The 25,782-nt window shown below is 36.4% G+C and overlaps 1 protein-coding gene and 2 long non-coding RNA genes across 3 annotated transcripts in view; 1 reads left to right on the top strand and 2 right to left on the bottom strand.

Moving 5' to 3' along the window:
• NRXN1 (neurexin 1) overlaps positions 1-25,782 on the top strand; it is a 1,110,090-nt gene that overhangs the window by 443,607 nt on the left and 640,701 nt on the right.
• LOC119873673 lies at positions 20,244-25,479 on the bottom strand. Its single transcript, XR_005365978.1, has 3 exons — positions 25,425-25,479; positions 21,582-21,667; positions 20,244-21,172 (listed from the first exon to the last, which is right to left on the bottom strand). It is a non-coding gene; the product is annotated as an uncharacterized LOC119873673 (long non-coding RNA).
• LOC111097751 overlaps positions 25,501-25,782 on the bottom strand; it is a 29,480-nt gene continuing 29,198 nt past the window's right edge. The window contains exon 4 of the long non-coding RNA XR_005365977.1: positions 25,501-25,558. This is a non-coding gene — a long non-coding RNA (uncharacterized LOC111097751). The remainder of the gene's footprint in view (positions 25,559-25,782) is intronic.

Genomic DNA, 25,782 nt, shown 5'->3' with positions numbered 1-25,782 from the left:
ATTGTATGTTGCCAAATAGAATCTTATTCATTTATGGTTGTTTTTATCAGAAAAGCCACCTCTCCATAATGATATACTAGAATGAAATTTCAGTATGTTCACAGCATTTTTTTCCCCTTAAGATGTCATTGCCCACCATGGCCTAAGCCATGTTTCAAAGTGTGTCTAGTTTATAATACCTGTAATACTTGGTTCATAGTCTTGGGTCTGCCTCTAAATAACTGTATGTTCTTGGATAAATCAGTACTATGTTCCAGCTCTTAAATATAACCCAGTTTGTTTTCACCATTCTTAGACGAATGCCTTATTGCCCAGGACAGGCATCTGCACACTCTGTCCTCGGCACACTCAAGAGAACTCGAGAGGCTCTTGCAATCGTTTTTTCCTCACAGTCATGACATTCTCACTTGTGATTTCCCCCAAATGCTATTTAATGTTAAACCCACTTCTCTTTATTGGTTCCCTTTGCAGCTAAAAAGATTATCACATAAAATTCTTGAGAACTTAGCACATATTTTTTCTGTTGTAAACAATAATTAAATTCAACCCTTTAGTTTTCTTTTATTGAGCTACAAATCTGTCCTTCATATCGCTTGTATATATGATGGCAAGATGAAATATAGCCACTTCTAATTTCTCTGATTTTTAAGGAGGTGAATATGTTATCCGTAAAACTGGGAGTAGTAATATGAGTACTGATTATTATATGGACTAGTTATTAACAAGACTTTAGCATGCACAGGTAAAATATGCTGCTATGTTCAACTGAAAATTGTAGGTCAAATAAACATATGTCCATCAACCATTTTTATTTTTTAAATTTAAATTCAATTAATTGGATCCCTGGGTGGCTCAGCGGTTTGGCGCCTGCCTTTGGCCCAGGGCGCGATCCTGGGGGCCTGGGATCGAATCCCACGTTGGGCTCCCGGTGTATGGAGCCTGCTTCTCCCTCTGCCTATGTCTCTGCCTCTCTGTCTCTCTCTGTGTGTGTGTGACTATCATAAATAAAAAAATAATTAATTAAATTAATTAACATATAGTGTATTACTAGTTTCAGAGGTAGTGGTCAGTGAGTGATTCATTAATCTTACGTAACACCCAGCGCTCATTACATCATGTGGCCTCTTTACATCATGTGGCCTCCTTAACGTCCATCACCCAGTGGCCCCATCCCCCCACACCGCCACCCCTCCAGCTACCATCTGTTTGTTTCCTATGATTAAGAGTCTCTTATGGTTTATCTCTCTCTCTCTGATTTCATCTTGTTTTATTTTTCCCTCCCTTCCCCTGTGATCCTCTGTTTTGTTTCTGAAATTTCACATATGGGTGAAACCATGTGATAATTAACTTTCTCTAATTGACTTATTTCACTTGGTATAATACCCTCTACTTCCATCCATGTCATTGCAAATGGCAAGATATCTATTTTGATAGCTGAATAATATTCCACTGTATATATAGACCACATCTTCTTTATCCATTCATCTGTCAATAAACATCTGGACTCTTTCCATCGTTGGCTATTGTGGACATCACTGCCGTAAACTTTGGGATGCAGGTGCCCCTTCGGATCATTACATTTGTGTCTTTGGGGTAAATACCTAGTAGTGCAATTGCTGGGTTGTAGGGTAGCTCTATTTTCAACTTTTTGAGAAATCTCCATACTGTTTTCCCGAGTGGCCCTCACAGTTTGCATTCCCACCAACAGTGTAAGAGGGTTGCCCCTTCACTGCATCCTCAGCAAAATCTGTCCTTTCCTGACTTACTAATTTTAGCCATTCTGACAGGTGTCAGGTGGTATCTCATTGTGGTTTTGATTTGTATTTCCCTGATGCCAAATGATCTTAAATATATTTTCCATGTGTTCATTGGCCATTTGTGTGTCTTATTTGGAGAAAGGTCTGTTCATGTCTCCTACCCACTCCTTGATTGGATTGTTTGTTTTTTGGGTGTTGAGTTTGATAAATTCTTTGTAGATTTTTGGATACTAGCCCTTTTTCTGATAGGACATTTGTAAATATCTTCTCCCATTCTGTCATTTCTCTCTTGGTTTTGTTGGCTATTTCCCTTGCTGTGCAAAATCTTTTTATCTTGATGAAGTCCCAATAGTTCATTTTTGCCTTTGTTTTCCTTGCCTTTGGAGATGTGTGACATGTCTAGCAAGAAGTTGCTGTAGCAGGTCATAGAGGGTGCTGCCTGTGTTCTTCTTTAGGATTTTGATGGATTCCCACCTCACATTTAGATCTTTCATCCTTTGTGAGTCTATTTTTATGTATGGTATAAGAAAATGGTCCAGTTTCATTCTTCTGCATGTGGCTGTCCAATTTTCCCAACACCGTTTGTTGAAGAGACTGTCTTTTTTTCATTGGATATTCTTTCCTGCTTTGTCAAGATTAGTTGACCATAGAGTTAAAGGCCCATTTCTGGGTTCTCTATTCTGTTCCATTGATCTATGTTTGTTTTTGTGCCAGTTCTATACTATCTTGGTGATTACACCTTTGTAATATAACTTGAAGTTGGGAATTGTGATGCCACCAGCTTTGGTTTTCTTTTACAACATTCCTTTGGCTATTGGGGTCTTTTCTGGCTCCATACAAATTTTGATTATTTGTTCCAGCTTTGTGAAAAAAGTTGATGGGATTTTGATAGGGATTGCACTGAATGTATAGATTGGTCTAGGTAGCATAGACATTTTAACAATATTTGTTCTTCCGATCCATGAGCATGTAACATTTTTCCATTTCTTTATGTCTTCCTCATTTTTTTTTTCACAAATGTTCTCTGGTTTCCAGAGTACAGATACTTTGCCTCTTTGGTTAGGTTTGTTCCTAGGTATCTTATGTTTTTTGGTGCAATTGTAAATGGGATCAATTCCCTAGTTTCTCTTTCTTCTGTCTCATTGTTACTGCATAGGAATGCAATTAATTTCTGTGCATTGATTTTATATCCTGCCACATTGCTGAATTCTTGTATGAGTTCTAGCAATTTTGGGGTGGAGTCTTTGGGTTTTCTGCATAGAATATCATGTCCTCTATGAAGAGTAAGAGTTGGACTTCTTTGCTGATTTGGGTGCCTTTTATTTCTTTTTGTAGTCTGTGGAAGCTAAGGCTTCTAGTACTATGTTGAACAACAGTGGGGATAGTGGACATCCCTATCATGTTCCTGACCTTAGGGGGAAAGCACTCAGTTTTTCCCCACTGAGAATGATATTCACTGTGGGCTTTTTTACATGGCTTTTATGATATGGATGTATGTCCCCTCTATCCCTACACTGTGAGAAGAACCAAACATTTTCTAAAGCCATGAATCAATCCTTCCATTAAATATTCTTTTAAATGCTTACTGTGTGCCAGCCACATAGTAAGATTCAAGTAGCATGACCATTTCTCAAAACAGACAAAAATTACTACCTTTATACAACACCTACTCTTAAATTTTTGTGTTTCTGTTTTATAGATGTCAAATATATATGGGAAGGCTAAACCTCAATTCCCAAATCCCTAATTCTGTTGATTTGTTTCTACATATAATATTCTCCTCCAAAATTTTTATTTAAATGAAAGAATTGCTACATTTTCAAGATTTTATGACCCTCAACTAAGATAATTTTGTTACATGTATGGCCACATTCTAAGACTTTTCTTGAGACTTCATTAAGTTACATTTAATTCTTTGTCATTATTTTCATTAATAAATATTTGGGCCCAGTAGTGTTCTAGATGGTGTAGGAGATGGGGCATATGTCATTTATCTCAGTACTCTGTAGCTGTCTCTTCCAGCATCTACTGGAGAAATTGGTGAGTCAATTTTCTTGTAAATTGTTTCTCTAAGTTTTATTTCTAGGAAAAAAATACAGTTCTCCAAGTCAATCAAGTAACCCTAAAAATAATTATATTCTCAGACCATAATTAATTACCACCAATATGCTGAATTAATGTAAGATCATTTTGAAATTCTCTTATTTTCTAAACATATCAAAGGAGAATTCCTGTGACTACCTTTGTACATCGGTATGGGTTTGGGGCATTTATAGGAAGAATGGATGCTATCTATCCATAAACAATAGAACCAAAATTAAAAATTAGACCCAACCCAGTACTTTAGAGAATTTTTATCTCTCAATTTATAATTTGCAGGTCTGTTTTGGAAATCTCCTTTTCTTCTTTCAAAAATATGTGCATGGGTTTTCTTCTGGAAATATTAAACTTGGGCACAATTAATTTCTATTAAGTATTTATTGAATATTTATTACCTACAATTAGCTAGTCTAAAATCTACAGGGGCCATAAAGAAGAATAAGACCTATTTTCAAAACTCATGGGAAAACATTTCAAGAGGGGAAATAAAGCAAATAACTTGGAGTAGAAAACACCCTTTCTGCATTGAAATATTCGTAGTAAAAAGCCACTATCAGAAAATGCAACCCTCTCATGATAACTTTGGTGACACTGCCATCTTTTCTATGTGGAATCTCAGGGAAGGATGCACTTGACATTCGAACTCTTTCCAGTGGTGGGATTGTTTGTGCTCACCTGATCATATTTTCCCATTAGCTTCTTCTTCATAGTGCGTGCTCATTTGTAGGGTAACTCAGGCAAATCTGGTTGCTTTCAGGTTTGTGGAGTTCCCAGCTCACTCTCCCCATCCTCTCACTCCAAATTAGGTCGAGGCTCTTTGTGACTTTGTGGTCTCTCTCTGAGTCTAATATAGGCCCTCCCTATTTAGCAATGCCACCCTCACAGCATAAAATATAAAATGAAATCAGTGCCACCCCAGACTTCTCAGTCACCGAAGACAGTAGCTAAGAATCAGTTTTCCTCCCAGCTCTTTAAACTGAGTGGCAGCTGCATTGCAGTAGAAGCTAATACGAAACTAGGCATTTTATTTTACTCACAATTTGATGAGGAGGGTTTATGTTGTGATTAGCATCACTTGACTTCAATATAAAATATTAATTTTTTGAATAATCTTTGTGGAGGAACATGTCAAATGAGAAAAGAAGTCTAAAAATGGAACATGTGCTTGAGGCAATGAAGTGATGGTTTCACAATATCTAATGCAAGGCTAAGTCCAGATGCCTTCAGTGTTGAAAGCATGTTGGGGAAGGTTAGTAGTAAGAAGGTGGATTTAGTGCTATTAAAATTGTCATCAGCACCTCTACAGTGATCCCAAATCAGAATAGTAACAGTACAATTCCTTGATGTGAAAAATTTACATCTTCTCATATGTATTTAGGGCATACATTTAAAAAACTCAGCATCTTTTGCTGTTTTTACATACTGTACCATGCAATACAATAAAAAAAAATATATGAGACTGTGGTGGTAGATCATAAACCTACACATGTGTGACAAAATTGCAGGAGTGCACACTCACAGTACATCCCTACAAATGAGTACAAAGTGGGGAATCTGAATAAGATAAGTGGGTTGTATCACTGTCCATATCTGGGTTATGATATTGTTCTAAAATTTTTCATTTTAGGAGAAAATGAGTATTAGGTACATGGGATTTCTTTGTGCTTTCTCACAACTACACATGAAGCTACAATTATCTCACTACAAAACTTTTAAAAACTCAACAGGCTGTCTGTGCAAATGCAGCTTCATAACGAGTCCCCTGAGCACTCCTTTCAAAAACTTTAGACCCTAACTCTTCCTGTATTGACATTCTAGAACAAACCTTGTCCTAACCCCTGGACAGTGTTTGCCTGCTGTGACAAATATAAAAAGAGAGATTTATGAAAAATAGAAAATGTGCTTAGTTTTTCCCAAGGGCTCTAAGAATGAAAAGTTCAAGAACATTTAGGGCATTGAATTCAGTATTGAAATTGGGGATATTCAGGGCCATTGTATGTCTCATAATATTTTTCATGAACTTGTCATGGGGTGGGTAACACCAAAATTTTAGCCTTTAATGATTTTATGAAACTATTACGAAGAATAATTCCTTCTTTGCTCAATTTAGATTTGCTTTCCTAACTTTTCATCTGCATTTAAAAACTATTTCAAGAAGTCAGGTCAGACTTCCTAATGCTTATATAAGCACAAATGCCCAAATAAAAAGTTAACTAGATCACATTATTGCATGTTGCACTTAAGTTTATTGATTAATACCTGTTCTATCTATTCCATTTTTAAAAAAACTTATATATTCCAATAAAATGTAACTATTCTGTGTGGATGAGACTTCAATTCAGTTTTTTTTTTTTTTTCCTTCAGAAAGACATACCACTGGGCATCTATAAAAATATGTATCCATCAGGTACTATTACCATGACTATATGTACTATGGCAGAGTTTTCTTTATATTGGTTCCAGGCCTTCAATCATAATGATAAATGTAATACCCCACATATTCTCAATTGGTGTTTTTATATAATGTTTAATTTAGCTAAATTTAGCTACAAATTATAAAACTACTTGTTAATATTCTTCAACTAAATATTTAGTTAAAATAAAGTAGAACTGAAATTCCACTGCATCGTGTGATCTTAGGAACTAAAATATGGAATTTTGCAGGGCACTAATGTTAAGGCAAAATCAATCTTAAAAGTCTACTGAGAATTAGATATTTTTACCAGTTATTTCTTTGTTAGATAAATCTTCAGGTAGTGTCTATGCAGCTCATAATTTTCTATTTACTGATGAGAATTATTGTATACTTACAGATATTAAAGACATTTTATTTTGGATTCCAAATTACCTGTGCTAGTAACAGGAAGATAAATGAACAAGTTAGAATTTCATCTCTTATTCCTCCACACCATTCTCAGAGTTGTCCATCAGCTGGCATTATTTATTCATTGATTTTCGTATGTGAAGCATCACACTGAGAATGATTTGGAAGTGAAAAAATGCTGAGATTAGGAAATGTAATGATAGCTCAGAATATTCGCAGCCAATAGGTAGTAGTTTATCACTTGCCATGATAGAAATATAGATACAAGTTCTGGGTGAGACTGTAGCTGCTAACCACAAGGAGCTTATGATTAAAGTGACAGAAAAGATTAGCAAGAGTGTAATAAATTCAAGCACAGAGGTATAGTATTTGCAAGTTACAACTCCAAAGGAAAGCTGCTTAACCACAGAGGGGCTAGTGGGGAGAGTGAGGAGGCCAGAGAAAAGAGGATATAAGAATTAAAAAGGGGATGAGGGAAACCTTAGTTTAGAAGTAGGAATTGGCAGTGCTTTCAAAAGTGAGCCACTGTCATTGTATGCCCTGACCAAACTGGATGCAAACAAATTCACTTTTTACTGTGCAAGACCTGCATCTATTTACATAAAATGTATAAAGGAAATTTGGAGGCATTTGGAAGGGCTGTGTGTGTGTGTGATGGTGTGTCTGGTAATTAGTGAACATGAGGCAATGAATTTAAGTTTATAAGTAAAAATAAAAAAAAATCAAGTAGCTTAAAGTCAAGCTATTTTGGACACCTATGATGTAAAATATAATGAAAAAAAGTAAAAAATATCAACAAGAAGGCATTCAGGAATACACTAGGTGGGTTTTTTTTGTTGTTGTTCTTTTTTTATGATAGTCACAGAGAGAGAGAGAGAGAGAGAGAGAGAGGCAGAGACATAGGCAGAGGGAGAAGCAGGCTCCATGCACCAGGAGCCCGATGTGGGATTCGATCCCGGGTCTCCAGGATTGCGCCCTGGGCCAAAGGCAGGCGCTAAACCACTGTGCCACCCAGGGATCCCCAGGAATACACTAGTTTTAATTTGAAATGGAATTATAAAAAGTACTTTTGGGGTTTGTGTGTGTATGTGTGTATGTCTACCTGTCTGTTTTGGACCTCAGTATATATGACATTGTCAAAAATAGCCAGTGAAGTCTGTGACTGACAGTAACTTGTACCTGGAATTTTGACACTAAAAAAGCTACGATATATATAAAAATGTTATTGTAAAGTAATAATACTAAATCTATAAGTCATATACAAATTTTCTTATTTACATATAGTCATCCCCAACTTTGTGTTGGTAGATTTCTCTTTAGAAAATAAAGAGGTTTCTTTTTTTTTTAATAAAGAGGTTTCTAAAAAAAAAGAAAAGAAAAGAAAAGAAGAGGTTTCTGAAAATATGTGTATGCAAAATGCACTGGTAAGTCCTATTAATAACCTAATTTTTTTTCTCTTTCCCCCTGCTTCCCTCTCTTTGTTTCCTTGATTCTCTCCATCTCTGGTTTTCATGTTTTGTAAATAAAGATCATCTTCCTAGGTTGGTTTTAGCGAGGTCTATAGGTTAGAAACATTTCTTTAAAAAGAACTGCTATTACTTATCATTATTAGATGCAATTTATTTTTTTTGCCTATGAGAGAGAGCAATTACAGTTTTGAAGGAAGTCATGCTCTGCTTCCAGAGAAAAATTTGCTGATGAAATAGTTCTTCTGTTAAAGAGAAGCATGACTATTAATGCATTGAATAAATATTTACTGAACACTTTTCTACAGTCCAAGCCTGGTGCATAGGGGAAAAAAATGGTCAGCAAAATATATGTGTGGTCTCTGTCCTCATGAAATGTGCATCTAGCAACAAATTATAAATAAAAAAATGAGAACAGAAGAAAGGCTAATGCCTATTTTTAGAATTTATAAATTGCTAATTTTCTAAAAGTTGCTCCACCATTTCATTCAATAAAATTAGTGAACAGAGAGATCAGCATTCTGTGGTATATACAACTCTAGTCATGCAGACCCTGTCATTAAAGAGAATCCAAAATTAGAATACAAAAAGTAGATGTACAGAGCTTTTTGCCTCTAGGAAGCATGTCCAGTTGGCTCCCATGTTTCCTGCCCAGGGCCCACCACTATCCCATATGGTGCCCCTGGAGAAGATGTAGCCCAGCACCAGAGCCCATGCTGAGGACTGGATTTCAGGGCTGATTGTACAGCCATGCACACAGACCTTGTCACTCACTCTGTGTCACACTCAAGTGAAGCTCAATTACTGAGTGTTCCTGTTAAAAATGATATGCAGTCAGAATGTCTTTCATGATGGGTATAAAAGCACTGAATTCCAAAGATCAGCTGTAACAGAATTCCAAAATGTGTCTTCCAAACCACCAAAAAGGTGACATAGACATCATTCAATACTAAACATTAGAAACTGAGTCTTTAAAACATGCCCCTGGCCACCATTTCTACCTCATGTGGCAATATATCATATAAGCTAAAGCATTTTGGTGATATATGGCTCTAATACAGCCCAAAGAGTGTGCTCTCAGAACGTATTAGTGCAATGCATCATCATCTCTGGGGGAGGCTGTGTGGTGCACATGTAGTAGTCTATGGCCCAGAGGGGACAGCACATCACTTCAGCTCCTCCACCCAAAGCATGGGAAAACCCTGACATGGTGGGTGCCCAAGGATCAAGGTGCGGATGCCATACAACCTGTGGTTATGTGAAAGGAGCCTGGGTACCTGTTGATTCTCAACAAACGTTAAGTAAAAATCCAGAGAAATATAGTGTCATCAGTGGGAACCTTGACCACTCAATGGAATAATTCACTGTATGCCTTTCTCTTTTGGAAATCACAGTTCTTGTTAGATTTTGCAGTGATCTTGGGTGAAGTTAATATTTGGATTTCTCTCCTGGGTAGGTATTAAGAGACCTTAGAGAGCTGGAGCGAGATGATGTTACAGTTTGTTACTTCCTTTCTGTATGCATCTAACCTCTTCTGTTTGAAGTTAATTTGATTTTGCCTGCATAGAAAAGGAGCCTCGGGAAATGATTTTTTATTAGAGATATGCTGAACCGTTCATTTTCCAAACTTGCAAACTGGAGGAAACTGCAAGGTCCTTGAAGACTGAACCTTTTGGTGCACAACTGAATTGCCTTTTCTTGAAAAAACCAAAACCTCAAGCAGTTCTGAGAGACATGCCCTTAGGGTCATTTGACAGTTTAAGTGAACTTAAACTTATCAGTTTATTGTATTTCTGTTGGTTAGATGCCATTTTACATTACAGCTCCCATTTACTGACATTTAACACGCACAAGGTTCCTAATCTCTTCCTTAGCATTTGCTTATTGACATACTGGAAGACATATGGACTAGTCTTACAGATCTTCTATCAGCAGTTTAAGGCCTTTTAAAACTCAGTACTTTTGTACACATGCAAGGAAAAACTTTTGGAGGCTATTTTTGCATATGCAGCAATACAAATAGCCAAGGAAATTTTAATGGCATGTATGGTTTTATATGATAATATGAAGATATATATTATATTATATATAATTATATTATATTATATTATATTATATTATATTATATTATATTATATATATAATTTTTGAGGGTAGATTATAGCAGAAGTCACTGAATGTAGTGGAATCACTTGTCAAACTCCTGATGACAGTAGTTCCTTCACTGAATATGCAGTGCAGTGCCCTGAATAATCCCTCTACTAGTCCAATCATATTGTGTCCCTGTAAGTCAATGAGAAGCCACTTGCTGCTAGATTTACTAGAGCAATCAGTGTTGCATTGGAAGAGTTTACTAAAGAAGTTAAACTTTGCACTTGATCCATGGCTTTATGACCAGCCCTCTTTTACGTGTGTGGTTAGAGTGAATGCAGTTGAGGAAAAAAAAAAAAAAAATCACCCTATTATGTCTTCCTCATAACTGCAGAAGTAGCTTTTACATCAGTGTGTACCCAGTCTTTTTCCTTTGTAGTTTACACACTGTCCTAGCCCAGGGTGCATGTAGTGGACAGGAGTTAGGAACTAGGAGTAAGGGCTATATTATCTGGGTTCCAGTTTCCCTTCCAGTTATGAGGCTCTTTGTGACTTGGTTGGGACAAGCTATTTTAGTGTCCTTAAATCCTTTTTTTAATTTTTTTATTTATTTATGATAGTCACATACGGGGGGGGGGGGGGGGGGGGGCAGAGACACAGGCAGAGGGAGAAGCAGGCTTCATGCACCGGGAGCCCGACGTGGGATTCGATCCGGGTCTCCAGGATCGCGCCCTGGGCCAAAGGCAGGCGCTAAACCGCTGCGCCACCCAGGGATCCCCTATTTTAGTTTCCTCACACTTGATTTCTTTTATCTGTGAAATGCAGATAATACTAATACTTACCATATGAGGCTATCAAAAAAAAAATGAAATGAGGATATCCCTACAAAGTTCTTTGTACAATACTTGGTAGAAAGAAAATAAACAGTACATAGTAGCTGTTATTATTATACAAATGAGAAACTCACATTGTCAAAGAAACCTAAATTCTCCATAATGTTTTATGAAACTATCAGTTTTACATGCTTCAGGAGGGCTCCATAGCCAATAAACAGCTCATTATTGACCTTTACTTGCTTGTAACATGGATAAAAATATAATTATAATTGACTATGAGCCATTAAAATGCCTTGAATTTTCTTTGACTATCTAATAACCCACCTTATACCTCCTAGGATGCTTTTATTTCTCACAAAGCCAATTCAAAAATTACTATCACCACACAATTTCTCACCTAGTGGGGTGACACACCCTTTTCACCTAGGTCTTTCTTTTGAGGTTCAGGCAGGCAACAATATGTTTGACTTTAGATTCATAACATTATTTTTCTTTCTATCTGTCATGTCACATTCTAATCAGCTCTGTGTGTTCCTAACCCCTTCCGTCAGGCTGGGAGTTACTCAAGGTCAGAGGCAGGATCTTCTTTGTTATATCTCTAGTACTCAGCCCAGCCTCTGACACAGAATCCTACACATTGAAATTGTGGACTATAATCATCCTCACATCTGATGTGAATTTTAGAGATAAATATAACAATGCATTTAGATTCACCATAAAAGTTCCTTTCCGTATTATCCAATTTTATTACAATTAAGACAAGGCTAGAAATACTTGCAATGATGAGAAGGAAATAAGACAGTAATTCCTATTGATCAAATGAGAAAAATGAAAAGGTACTTACCTAAATTCACACAATTAATGGCAGTGCTGAAACTAGAGTCAAATTTATCAATACCTTGAAAATCATTCCAGTGCCCAGTAGGTTCTGTCTACTGAGAAAATGAATACTCCTGAAGACAAATGTTGGATTGGGAAAAAGGAAAATTAGCCTTTTTTTCACAGACCTCTCCATGTCTCAAAGGTTGCCAGGGTCCATTCATTTCTTAGAACTCATTTATTGGGATTTAGTGTGATATAATGGAATGAGCTTTTACTAGCAGTGTGACTTTGGGAAAGTTACTTAAACTCTCCAAGCTTTGATTACCGTACCTGTAAATGGAGATACAAAAATCTGTCATGGAGAATTGATATAATAATTAGTGAAAATGGCTGCAGGGCATACTGACTGGCACATGCTAGGCATTCATTCATCAGTGGTAGCTGTTATTGTTCTCTTTAACTATGAGATGAATAATACCACCCTTACAAGAGATGGGCTAAATAAGCCTGTTTTTTAATGAAAAAGATATGCTTAAAAAAAAAAAAAAAAAGATATGCTTGTAGGAGCAAAAAAAAGCCAGATCAGACAAGAAAGATCCTTATACTTAAAAAATAAAATAGTATATTATATTCTTTTTGTCCAGAGCACTTTGGAAATGATTTGTGGCTGTAGAATTTAGCATAGCATCATATTTATTACCTGTCTGGAGTTGACCACATATTTTAAGCATCATAAAACTTTCACTATACAGACAGCCTTACTACTGTAGTAGGATGGGAGTAGGAAAAATATCGAAATTTATGTAAAGAAGATATGCAGAGAAAATGTAAATTATTAATTTTTTCAGGTACTAATTTTGTTTTTAATTTCCCATTCCGGTTGTTGGCAAGAGATGTAGGAATTTTCCAATTTTAGATCATTCATTTTGTTCTTGTTTAAAAGTATTTATTTTAAGTAAATGTTCAATTAAGATTTCAAATTCTCTATCAGTTTTTGTTTTTGTTTTTTCGCCTCTGAAGAGAGAATTTCTTTTTCCACCTTCCCCAGCATCTGACGGAGGGGTTTCTGTTTTGAAAGCTTTCCTGGGGATTGCCTCAGGATTTCCTGGATGTCCCTCACCCAGTCTAGTCTCTGGCCATTCTTTGTGGACTGAGACATGGGTGACCTTGGTTCATCTCTTGGGCACATAATTCCCTCAGAATGAAGGATTTTGTGTTTGCCTTTGGGTCCAAGATTCTAGAAGTTTCCTTGTCTGGTCTCTAGAACTCTTCTGAACTCTTGATTCTCCTATTGTTTCTGGGTGCATCTGGGGATTCCAAGAACTTCTCTGCAATCTTCTGTGATTTTTGAGGCTTCTCTAGGATATTCCTTTCTGCCATTGACACGTGTCTTTCCAGGTATTGGTGAATAGAGCACCTTGCTGAAACCAGGGCTTCTCTGAGAGGCTTTCAGTTTCCACAGATGAGTATGATGGCAGCTCCAATATTTCTGAGTTCCCCAGTCATATCTGGGTGTTTGATCTTCTTAAGTATCAAGTCTGCTAAGGAGGGTCACTCTCTCTTCCTCCGTTTCCTTTTATTTTCTCCTCTTTCTAAACTCTTCCTTCCAAGCATCTGAATGGTTTTTCCTTCCTATGTGGCAGGCAGTTATTTGCTGCTTCATGGTTTATTCTGTGGTTCACCTCCTACTCTGCAGTGAAATGGTAAAGTGCTTTTAGATCTAAATCCTTTTAGATTTTTATTTTCCTCTCAAAAATTATAGTTTTTACAAACAAATGAAAATACAAATGCTCATTTTATGACCTCATTACAGACTTAAAAAATACTTATCAGGACTCAAAACCGAGCAGGGCTGCACATTTCTCAAGTGTGCGCAGCCATAAACTTAGTGGGTCAGAAAATCAAGAGAGAACAAGAAAAGACATTACTTTCAACACAAACACACTGGGATGATTAGGAATTAAGATTACAAAGGATAAAACTACAGGCTTAACCTCTAACAAATTTTATCTCTGCTGAATTTAAGAATCCAAAAGGCACTTCTTTCTTGGCACTCCTAAGACCTGGAAGACTTAATACAGTTTTCTCCAAATTTCTGATTTATTGATTGAGTTTCCTTCTCTGTGCAAACCTAATCTTCTCAATGGGTATTTATAATTTACCTTTTCGAAGCAATCAGCTATTAGAGTTGTGCTCCTTTTCCTTTAAGTATCACCCTGGGAAACATTTTATATTCTCGTAATTTAAACTAGTATCTCCTTTAGAAGCTTCCTGGTGTCAACTAGATTCTTTATGAAACAGATCCTTGGGTTTATAGCTAAAGCTATGACCAGCAAACATTTATATATTGCTTTAGTTTAGACATTCCGTTTTTGGATTTAAACTTAGGCCTGCTTCTTAAGGAGAGAGTCTTTATTTGCTAAGTAATTTCTTGTGACCTGGTCAAAAACAGCTGTACATTGTAATTGATGAGTGGCTGTCCAAACCCCTTTTTTCATCCCCACCTCCCTTACTTTTTGTTTACTTGCTGGTATGTCTCAGGAAGATAAAAAGTACTACCATTAGTGCCCTCGTTTAGAGAAAATGCCAGGAAAAACAATTACATTATGATCGTTATCATTATTAATATTTTTCCATCAATACACATTCAACAAATATGGAGAGATTTACGTCTTGCCAGAATGAAGTGTCGTCTTAGAATACACACTTCTCTCTAATTCAATCAGAAAGGTGACTAGGTTATAGAAAACACTTTGATTTCAAAATAAAATCATTTCCAGGAACCTTGGCAGTACTTTGAGCCTTTATTTAATAACAGTCAACATGGTACGGACATCATAAAAAGTGTCATATCATAAATTTGTCGTAAAATAGGTGTATAATAATAATGATATATAAAAGGAATACTTTTGAGCCTCCCATCACTGGTCAGACATGCTCATTAGTGGTTTTTCTTCTGATTTGGATGGGTTTATATTAATCTATCTACATTTGTATCTGTTTCTTTTCACAACCTGTGGATCACTTCTATAGCCCTCTGCCAGGACTTTCGGTTGCTTTCTGCAAGTCAACCATAGAGCAGAGCAAAGACTCGTAGGAACAGCTCATAGGGAGAGTACTCAGATAAGTCATCTATGAATGCAAGCACTCCTGAATCCACTAAAATCAGTCTTTCTTCAGTGATACCTTAGCATAAGAAAGAAGGAACCAAAGATTATTGGATTTATCACATTTATAAGAAATGTATTGCAAATGGAATTATAAATCCTAGTGCTATTTATTATCCATTGGAGGGGATCCCTGGGTGGCGCAGCGGTTTGGCTCCTGCCTTTGGTCCAGGGTGCGATCCTGGAGACCCGGGATCGAATCCCATGTCGGGCTCCTGGTGCATGGAGCCTGCTTCTCCCTCTGCCTATGTCTCTGCCTCTCTCTCTCTCTCTCTGACTATCATAAAAAAAAAAATATATATATATATATATATATATATATATATTATCCATTGGATAATAAATAGCACTAACTTACTTGCCAATAAATAGCACTAACTTACTTGCCAATATTATGGAAATACCCACATTTTGTGTGGAAGAAAGGCATTTTATATTATACTTCTCCTGGGTTTTCTCTGACTTTGATTCTTCCTCTCAATACTCTGCAGTCAGCCCAAATCCTAACCTTTCTTCCTCTCTGGAGTAACATTTTCTCAAGAGCCGAGCTTACTTTTTCTTACTCTTCAAAGATTCTTTTAAGCTGATACTGGCTTAATATAGGCCTAAAATACACTAATTGTAGATATTATACAGTTGGACCATTGAAGCTTTTGTGTTTTCTTCAATTTAGTAGTAAATCAGATAATCAGAAATCCACATGTATGGACAGCATGAATTGGTGATAGTGATTACTTGAAAGGACTCATGTATTAGTCATGATGTAAAGTATTTATTCTGGATTATTTATTCTTTTGCTTATAATCCTTTACAATGCTCTAGTTACATCATATAATTATAGTGCTATTGAACATGGGGGTGAAATTTATTTAATCATTATATTTCATTTTGATATTTTTTTAATATAAGAACACTAACTATACCTGTAGGAGTTACTTCATCAGCGTGTGGCAGAGACTAGGAGATTGGATTCTATAGGCCTTTCAGTGCCTGTGAGCTATTGAGTTAATTTTTACCAATTGATCACAATTCTGTAAAAATATCTCAGGTGGGTAGTCCAGTTTGTATATTTGGCCCATAGATTGACTGGTGTTACAGAGATCTATTGTAGTTCTCATGTCAAAATGATTGAGTCTCAAGGTGATTTCAATGACAAGTCATTGAATTTGATATATATACACACACACACACACACACACACACACACAAGCCTTTCAAGCCTTGAAAGTTTGACTAGTGTCTGTAAAAGTTCATGCCAAGATCTGTGTTCTTTATTATTATCAAAGTTAACTCCTATGTAGGATTGTTTGGGGAAAAAGGCTGAGGGTAGGAATAGGCAAGAATATTTGGTCTTTGTGGGGCTTGGCTTTTTTCTATAATGTTAAGAGCAAAGACCTTAGATTAAGACTTCCTGGGTTTGGAACGTGGTTCTGCCACTTACTGTATAAGCTCACTTTCCTCATCTGTAAAATCGGGACTCCAGTTTTACCAGAGTCACTGTGCACAGCCCCATAGACACTGCAGTTTAATGAATGTGCCGCTGGGAATTCTGCATCCCTGGGCTTGTTCTTCTATCTCAGCCAGTTGCGCTGGTGATTAAATGAGTATAGTGCTTAGAACAGTGTCTGACTAAGCACTCTATGACTGTTTGCTATCATTATCCTTTGGGTACACCTTAAAAATGAAGTGTATTTTAGTTCTAATTTTAAGGATCTCCAATGATGGCTTTCCTTTCCCCACCCTTAGCCCCAAAATATTTCTAGTTACTGGCATTTGTAATAAATAGATTGTTAACAAATTAATTTGGGCTCTTTAATCCTAGAAAAATACTGTATTGCAGTGCTGTACCAGGCCATATTGGAGCCTGAAGGCAAGAGGAATAATCAGTAATACTGATTCTACTTTATGTAAAATTTTGATATTTTGTTCACCGTAGGATTTTTTTTTTGCATTGATTTAAAAAATTGCATTGAAATATTATTTTCCTTGATTACTAAGTTTTTAGCATTCCCTTCCCCCCTTATATTTTACATCTCAGGTTAGTACCTCACTCATTTCACCCATCTTATCCTAGCCTGGCCCTGCTGTACCGGACTTCATCTGTTGTCATTGAGGAAAAGAAAAAAGGTCTCAAATCTATGCTGACTCAAGGAGGCTATAGCAGCCAAATCTAAATCTAGAGTCTGGAAACTGACCCTTAAAATGTCATTCCTATTAGTGCTAAATCTCATTTTTTATTTTCCAGTTACAAGGTAACTTAGAAAACCTTAGTTAAGGAATCCTTAAAATGCAAAACAAATTTTGTATTCACTCGATAACATAGCCAGGTAATTTGGTCTTCAGAGTGAAATGAGCACAAAATAAGTGTGACACAAAATCAGAGTATCATAGGACAGCCATGGGAACAACAGCTATCCTGAAATCAAAAGGTAAAGAGAATAGGATGGAATCAAAGGGGGTTTTAAAAATTTTTTAATTTATTTTTTACCAGTAGTGTTAAGAGAATCCCACCTTTTCAAAGGAACCAGATCATGGAAGAATAGAAAATGTATAGATGCCCTTTTACGTATTGATGACATTGTTGAGAAAATGTGTCCAGGACCAGTGCTGGCTAAGTAAATAGGAACTCAGCCAATATCCCATGACATGGAGAGAAACATAAACTAAGAACTACGTATATGAGTTTGTAATCAGATAAATGTTGAGTCGGATTACTGTTCTGTCATCCAATAGCTGTTCAATTTGGACAAGATATTTAAATTCTCTGAACCTTAGTATGGAGATAAAAATTATGAGAAATAAGACTTTCTGTACAGTAGCTAAAAATGCATGAGACACATAGAAGGTGTTTAATGGCTGGTTATTGGTGTTATTATGATTCATATTAATATGTGTCAAACAACACACCAGCTAATCAAGGGCAATGAGTAGTAATGTGGTTATAGATGGCCAAACCCAGTGAACTGTCTGCTGGGAGAGTGGTTCAGTCCTGAGCCAGGATAGATGACAGCCAAGCAATTAGGCCTGAAGAAGAGAACACATGTGTCCATTTAGCTACCTGAGAGATGGCCAACCTAGCATCAGATTAGCATTTATGTGCTGATGAGCCCAGCTCTCTTAATTTTTGAATAATGTGAGAAAATGACACCAGACAAACAGGAACCAGGGAGTTAGCCAGGCCTCTGATCACCCAAGATGCAGGGAGCCTCCAGTAAGCCAGTAGAGAGAGAGAGAGAGAGAGAGAGAGAGAGAGAGCCCTAGGCTAACTCAGGAAACTGCTCTTCCAAAGAGGGAAAAGGGATTGGACATGGGCTGTCAGAGTGTGTAGAATTGAAAAAAGGAACTGATGGCAATGATACTCAGCAGGAGATGACTGCAACAGGCCTTCCTCCCACACAAGACTGGGTATTCATATAGCATCAGCAAGTAGGCTAGTGCTGTCCAGCTTACATCATTGAAACATATATCCTCATCTTTATTTTCTCAAACTTGTATTTAATTTTTAAAAAATCTCCGATTCCCTCCTCCTTTTGTAGTACTACTGAATAAAAATAATAATGATAATAATAAATAAAATAAATTTAAAAATAATTTGGTGGATTTGGGACTTTTCAGACCCTACATAACATTTCAGGGCATTTTTTTTTTTCCTCCCAGTCCTCAAAGAAAACATACCTGGCAACTGATGTTTATATAATATCTAGGCTCCTGGCCAAATCATCTTTAAACTATAGCCATCTGGATGTTTGATCTAGGATATTCAGTCACCGTTGCTGCAAGTTTTCTTTTTAATACAATTATTATTTCTTAGTTATTATGGATTATATCTTTCAATAAAGATTTATCTCCATAAGGAAGAAACTTGAGAAATTATATAAGACTCCATTTTTTCTTAGCAGCTAATTGAGTACCCCAAGTAATCAAGACATTTAAGCATATTGTCATCCTCCAAAGCAAAGGGATCTCATTCCTGTTTCTCTTCCAGAATTGTGAAACATTTCCCTCACTTTCATTCATAGGCCACCTGAGAAACCTGAATCCGGCATGCCTTTAATTCTAGACACCAAAGTCAGTTTTCCTTGCATTGTGTGTGAGTTTGGTCTTTGCATTTTTTATTTTAGTGAGTTTTCCTTGGCAGAGGCCCTGCTCCTGCCTGGGAGCTGATTGAGCTTCCGTAGAGCCAATATGTTTCTCAGTTCTCCAATTTAAATTCTGCCAAGAATTTCCTAACGTGTGCCATGAGAAATTCAGCAGCACATAAAACCCCATTCATTAAATAAACAGTTAACTAAGCAACCCTTGGCAAAAGGCACAACCCATCTGACATTTGAAGCACTAGGGACCTTCCAAAGGAAATAATTAAAGAATGCATTAAGAAGAAATACCTCGGTGCTGAACAGCCATAATTGAAAAATAACAGTTCACAACCTAGAGTCTCTATACTTTTTTAGAGTCCTCAAAATTAGAAATGAAGAACAGTTATGTATGTTCAGTATTTCAGCAAATCTAGAAAAGGCTACATGCTTACCCTCTTAGCATAATCTAAATAAAACAGCTATTTGCATCAGGCTAGAGTTCTATCAACTCAGTGTGATTATAGAGGAGATCTCATTATGCCTTTGATAAATTTAAAATTACAAACAAAGTATTCCTTAATGAATACCTTTTGTTTAGTAGATGAAATCTTTCAAAATGTAAAGTTCATGGAAGATAAGGAATTGAGTTATGAAATTTAGGAAATAGTCATGTAAACATGAAGATTTGAGGGTAATTAATTACTTCAAAGCATACTTCTTTACTTTTTAAGGAGGAAACTGCTTCTTTAAATGGCCATCATTCCTCTCTTATACATTTAAGATCATAATAATAACAATAATGGCTACTCTTTGCTCAGTGCTCAAGACCAAGTACCCTAGTACTGTCTGTGATTAAATAATAGTGCAAAATAAGTGTTAACCTTATTTGAAAAAGGGGAAACTACTTCAGAGAAACTAAGGAACTTCCCCAAGGCAGTGTAGTTAAGTAGCATAGCAGAAATTCAAACCTAAGGCTGTTTGAATCTATATTCATATCTATATCTATATTTATGTACCTACCATACAAAGTATTGCCTTCAGATAATATTAAAATAATGGAGCACATTTACACACCACTTCTCAATAACAGGTCTAGCTTGCAAAATATTTTTATTGTGGATGGGAGAGACAGCAGCATTGGCTTTCTTAAGTATCAGCTTCCCTGTTTCCTTTGTGGGTGCTCAGGTAGAGATGTGGTCAAGAAGGAATGGCAGGCAGCCAGAGAAAGACAGGGGATTGGTACAATGTGAGTAATCACAAATTTGATAATCGGATCTTGAAATCTCAAGTCAACAGGGCTTAAAAGAGTTGTAAGGCTTTTATTGCTGAAGGGAACCTAGTTATCATAAAAACAGCCCCATGGAAAGAAAACAAACAAAAAATTATACAATCTATTCCCAGGTCTGAAGAAGGCATTCAGATTCTGTCTCTCCACTGCTTACTAGCTGGACACTATCTGTGTGTCCTCAGGCAAGTGGCCTAACCTCTTGAAGAGAGCCACATTAAAGTGGAGCGCACTTGGTTTTCTCCTGCCCTGAGAATCCTTCAGCCTGGCCTCCAAATCACCTCCAAATGCGAGTGATTGGCCACCCACTCCTAGCATTTTACTGCAAGACACTCTACTAGGGCTTGTGATTATTACAATAGAATTAGTGTGCTTATAATTGCATTTTCCCCCTAATTTTATTTTTCTTTATAGTTTTATATGTATCTTCCAACAAATAATACAATTTTCTGGCATGAGGCCAGATTCTCTATGTGTTAAAATCAAAATTATTATAATCACTTATAGATGATAACTTTACAAATAATTATAACAGGGATGTAATTATAAGAGATATAATTTCCTTTTGCTTATCAGAAGTTTCTTTAGGGCACGTGGGTGGCTCAGTTGGTTAAGCATCTACTTCTTGATTTTGACTCAAGTCATGGTCTCAGGGTCATAAGATGGAGCCCCACGTTAGGCTCTGTGCTGAGCATGGAGTCTGCTTGAGATTCTCTCTCTCCCTCTCCCCCTCTCTCCTGCTCTCTCTCTAAAAAAAAATAAATAAATAAAATTAAAAAATAAACCTCTTTAAATGAGTTTAAATAAATAATTTGCCACCAGCTTTAGCTGGCTACATTTTGTAAAGCTAAATCAGAGCAACTACAATAGTTCTGTTATATATTTATCTTATCTATGCAGAAAACAAAACTATATGATGCAATGTACAAACATAATTAGAATAATTAATGTAAATAGCTTAGTAGGAGAGACCTAACATATATTAGAACACACTATAGAAATATAATTAAATGAAATGGAACTGGATGAAAGAAAGAAAAAAAGAAAGAAAGAAAGAAAGAAAGAAAGAAAGAAAGAAAGAAAGAAAGAAAATAGAATGCTCAGAAGCAGAACCTTGTACAGTATATATCAGAATTTTAAAATGTGGTAGGCCTTACAAATCAGTAGAAAAAGGAGAAGTTGTTCAAAAAATGTGCTGGCTCAAATAAGTAGCTGAGTAGGAGGACTCAATTTGGATTTTCACCTTCAAAGAGAAGACAAAATATTTTCAAAAAGATTACAGTTACACAAGCACCTATAAAATTAAGTAATAAACATTGTATATAACAATATGTTTATCAACTCTTTCTTGGGGGAGGACTTTTTTTTAAGGATTTTACTTATTTGAGACAGAGTAAGTGAGCACAAGCAGGGGCAGCAGCAGAAGAGGGATAAGCAGACTCCCAGCTGAGCAAGGAACCCGACTCAGGATTCAGTCCCAGGACCCTGAGATCATGACCTGAGCCAAAGGCAGATGCTCAACTGACTGACCCACCCAGGTGCCCTTTCTAAGCTAAAAAGTGATGAACACAATCAAAAAGTGGGGCAGCCTGGGTGGCTCAGCGGCTTAACACCGCCTTCTGCCCAGGGCATGATCCCGGAGTCCTGGGATCGAGTTCCGCATCAGGCTCCCTGCATGGAGCCTGCTTCTCCCTCTGCCTGTGTCTCTGCCTCTTTCTCTCTGTGTGTCTCTCATGAGTGAACAAATAAAATCTTTAAAAAAAAATTTTTTTTTAAGTGAAAGTAGAATGAAAACTTCGGCATATGCAACCAACATATAGCATGTCATGGTAAATCAACAGAGGAAGGACCAACTACATAGTATATGGCATTTTATATATGTGTATATTATATACACATATACACACACATATATATCCGTGCATTCTAGGGACATACATATACTAGATGGTATATAATATACCTTTATATATAGCTACCCCTTTAGAAAAATGTAAAATTAGATGATAGGGAAGCTCTGCAGAGCTCATGAGGCTGGGGATGCAAAAGAATTGGTTAATCCAGACATAACATTTGATGCCACTATTTTGTTATGATCAATTCAAAGATTCATTCTTGTTTCTTGATAATATAGGTTCCCTTATAAAAAAAAAAATAAAGCGGCCTCTTGTCCTTCATTGAGACTAGTAGAGGATTTAAAAAGTTTTGGGATAAAGCAGACATGCATTGTCCTTATTAGCAGCATCTGCCAGCTTGGAATAGAAGCTTTAAACCCTAATTTATGGCGTGTCACATTCTGCAAGATCATGAAAGACTGATGCTGAAAATATCTTCATCACTTAGTTGCAAAATAGCAGTAAACATTGCAGGTTTATTGTTTCTAGTTAACTTTTTCTGTGTCTTTGTAAATGCCATTAGTGGGGGAAATAACTGCAAGATTTTTTTCCCTTCGGGACTTTTATTTTTATATTTGAGTGTCAGCTTATTGTGAAGCTATCACAGTTTTAAAGATAGAATTGCCTTTAAATCAGTTATGGTTCCCTTTCTGCCATGTTGCTGAAAAGACGGCTGCTCTTCATTTGTAATTGCTCTAGGGCGTCTCCTATTACACGCCTGTGCTAGAGACAGTTCATTGTTCCATCTGTTTCTGAACAGTCAAAAAAAAAAAAAAAACTGAACACTGAATTCCTTGATACTTGTTCATGATCAGAGCTTGATGCCAACTGAGACAGTCCCTGAACTGCTCTGTGCCTCAGTTTCCTCATCTGAAAATAAGGAAGAGTGACCTAGTTTCTGCTTTTACTTTTCAAAAATTGACCCATCAACTCTTATGTAACTGAAATAGTGGTTCGCTTTTCTATTTTTATCCCCCACGGGCATTGCTGAATTACTGAATATTTAATTTGAGAGAAATAGCCATTCCTATTTAGTGGAACTCAAGTTGCCACACATCCAGATGCCACTGAAAGCTTCATTAAATTGAGTTGTTAACCCTGGGACAGCACAGCCTTTTTGCTCCCACGGCCGACTTGTACAGATGGCATCAAGGTTGTCTAAATAACTTTAGGCACTTCACTGATGGAATGAAGGAAGGGCAAAGCAAGAGGGTGTCTTCTTTTGATTTTCCTTCTTTTCATGAATAAGATGTAGTTGATCATGTTTAATTGGAATTAAGCAAAAAGATTTCCCTCTATGCATGGCTTAAATAAAATATTATCATTTTTTGTCCTTTCCAACTTTCAACTAATTTTTGGTTTGAAATTAATAAGTCACATGCCTTTACAGAGAAGTGATGTTGTTGTAGTCTGTTTTTACATTCCCTAATTAGTTTCTTCATTTAGGTGTGGGGAAAGTTGCAATTTATATGAAAATTTTATCTACACATAATCTCTGAATAGGATTAGATTATGGGGGAAAAAACTCACCTTCTCTGCTGCCCACCCCCCCCCATCCCCGCAAACAAAATGAAACAAAACATTTTTATCTTTCAAAATTCCTTATATAACTCTCTTTCAAATCAAATTTTCTGAATTCTGGGTATTGTTTTTAAGGTGGCATTGGGCTACTCTGACCAGGGCTTGTGCATTTCCTACCTGCCACCCCTTCTCTGACTCACACGCAGCATGTGAATCCCTGCAACTGGATGCACACTTGCCTCAAGAAGACATATTCAAATTATAGATGAAAACGTCTGTGGTGTGTGACATGCTTAGGAAGCTAAAATCCTGTTAGTCATTTAGTCAGTTAAGTTCAACAATTTTTTTTTTTTCACCTCACATTTGTGCTCCGCTCTCAGTATAAGAAAGTGCACAGCACTGGCAACTTGACCTTGAGTGGAAGATAGGGCAATGATGAGTGCAACAATTTTTTTTAAGTGGCTACTTTTGTTTCTATTGTGCTCTTAAAATTGTCTCTTCATGGTAGCAGGAACAGTAAAGAAACTCTGTTTAATTTTCTACTTTTTAAAATTATATATATATATATTTTTTTTTCCAGCTGCAGCCCTTCCTTTGGTGTGAGCCAACCTTATAAGTGCTGATATTTGTTTGTAGGCCAAGACATTTTTTATTCCAACTGAGTTAGACCATCTTGTGTTTTAGCCAAGAACTTTGTAATTTCTGAAATTATTAAATGCTTTTAGTATATGTATGTTTGTATTTTGGTGTGTATGTGGTATATATACACATGTGTTATCTACTTATCCATCTAGAGATATAGTATATATTCTAATATACATGTGTATCTTTTCTCAATGTCAATTTTAGCAGGCTTGACATATTATATATAAACACATTTATATTAGGTAATGTATAAGCTATGTGTGTGTGTATTCACATACAGTTTACACATTTCAGATAAATACACCAATAACAAGTATTAATGAGAAATTAAACTAGTTTATTCTAATATCTTAATTCTAATACTTTATTATACATATCCTTATATTATATATATCCAAAAGGCATACCTATTGAAAAACTACATTAGAGTTCTAGAAACAAGAATAAGCCCCATTACTTAAACTGGATTTGAAGAGACATTTTAATCAACAAGCACACGAAAACACTCTCTTGCTCGTTGTGCTATTTGATTCATTTAGAAATATTTTATGTATTTCTTTTAAGATTTATATTTATTTTTGTATTTATTCATGAGACATATACACACAAAGAGAGACAGAGACAGAAGCAGAGGGAGAAGCAGGCTCCTTGCAGGGAGTCTGGTGTGAGACTTGATCCCAGGACCCCGGGATCATGACCTGAGCCAAAGGACCACCCAAGTGTCCACATTTAGAAATATTTTAAGAAAGACAAAGAGAAGGAAAGATACTGTTTATGTAATAATCCATGTAATTCATAGCAAGGCCATCCTTTTGCATGGTGGTAAACTGTTTACTTGTGAATCTCTTAATTAGCAACTGTTATCAAAAAGTACAAATGAAATTCTAAATGAAAACTCTAAGTGGGGCAGCCCTGGTGGCGCAGCGGTTTAGCGCTTACCTTCGGCCCAGGACGTGATCCTGGAGACCCGGTATTGAGTCCCACATCGGGCTTCCTGCGTGGAGCCTGCCTCTCCCTCTGCCTGTGTCTCTGCCTCTCTCTCTCTGTGTCTCTCATGAATAAATAAATAAAATCTTAAAAAAAAAAAGAAAAAAAAAACTGTAAGTGAAATTTCCTGCTGAGACAAACACAGAATTTGAAGTTAATATCATTAGCTCTTCACAGTATTTGACATGGTCACGATAGAAGACATTCACTGAGCTCTGTGCTGTCACATATTTACTAATAAAATAGGATAATGTTTTCTATTTTCTAGGACACTTGTCAGGAACAAATACGTAAAACATATAAATTTCTT

This window comes from Canis lupus, chromosome 10, assembly GCF_011100685.1.
Source record: "Canis lupus familiaris isolate Mischka breed German Shepherd chromosome 10, alternate assembly UU_Cfam_GSD_1.0, whole genome shotgun sequence".
In the NCBI taxonomy this organism is placed as follows: domain Eukaryota; kingdom Metazoa; phylum Chordata; class Mammalia; order Carnivora; family Canidae; genus Canis; species Canis lupus.
Note: the sequence above shows the minus strand (reverse complement) of the source record. Positions and strands in the feature narration are given on the sequence as shown.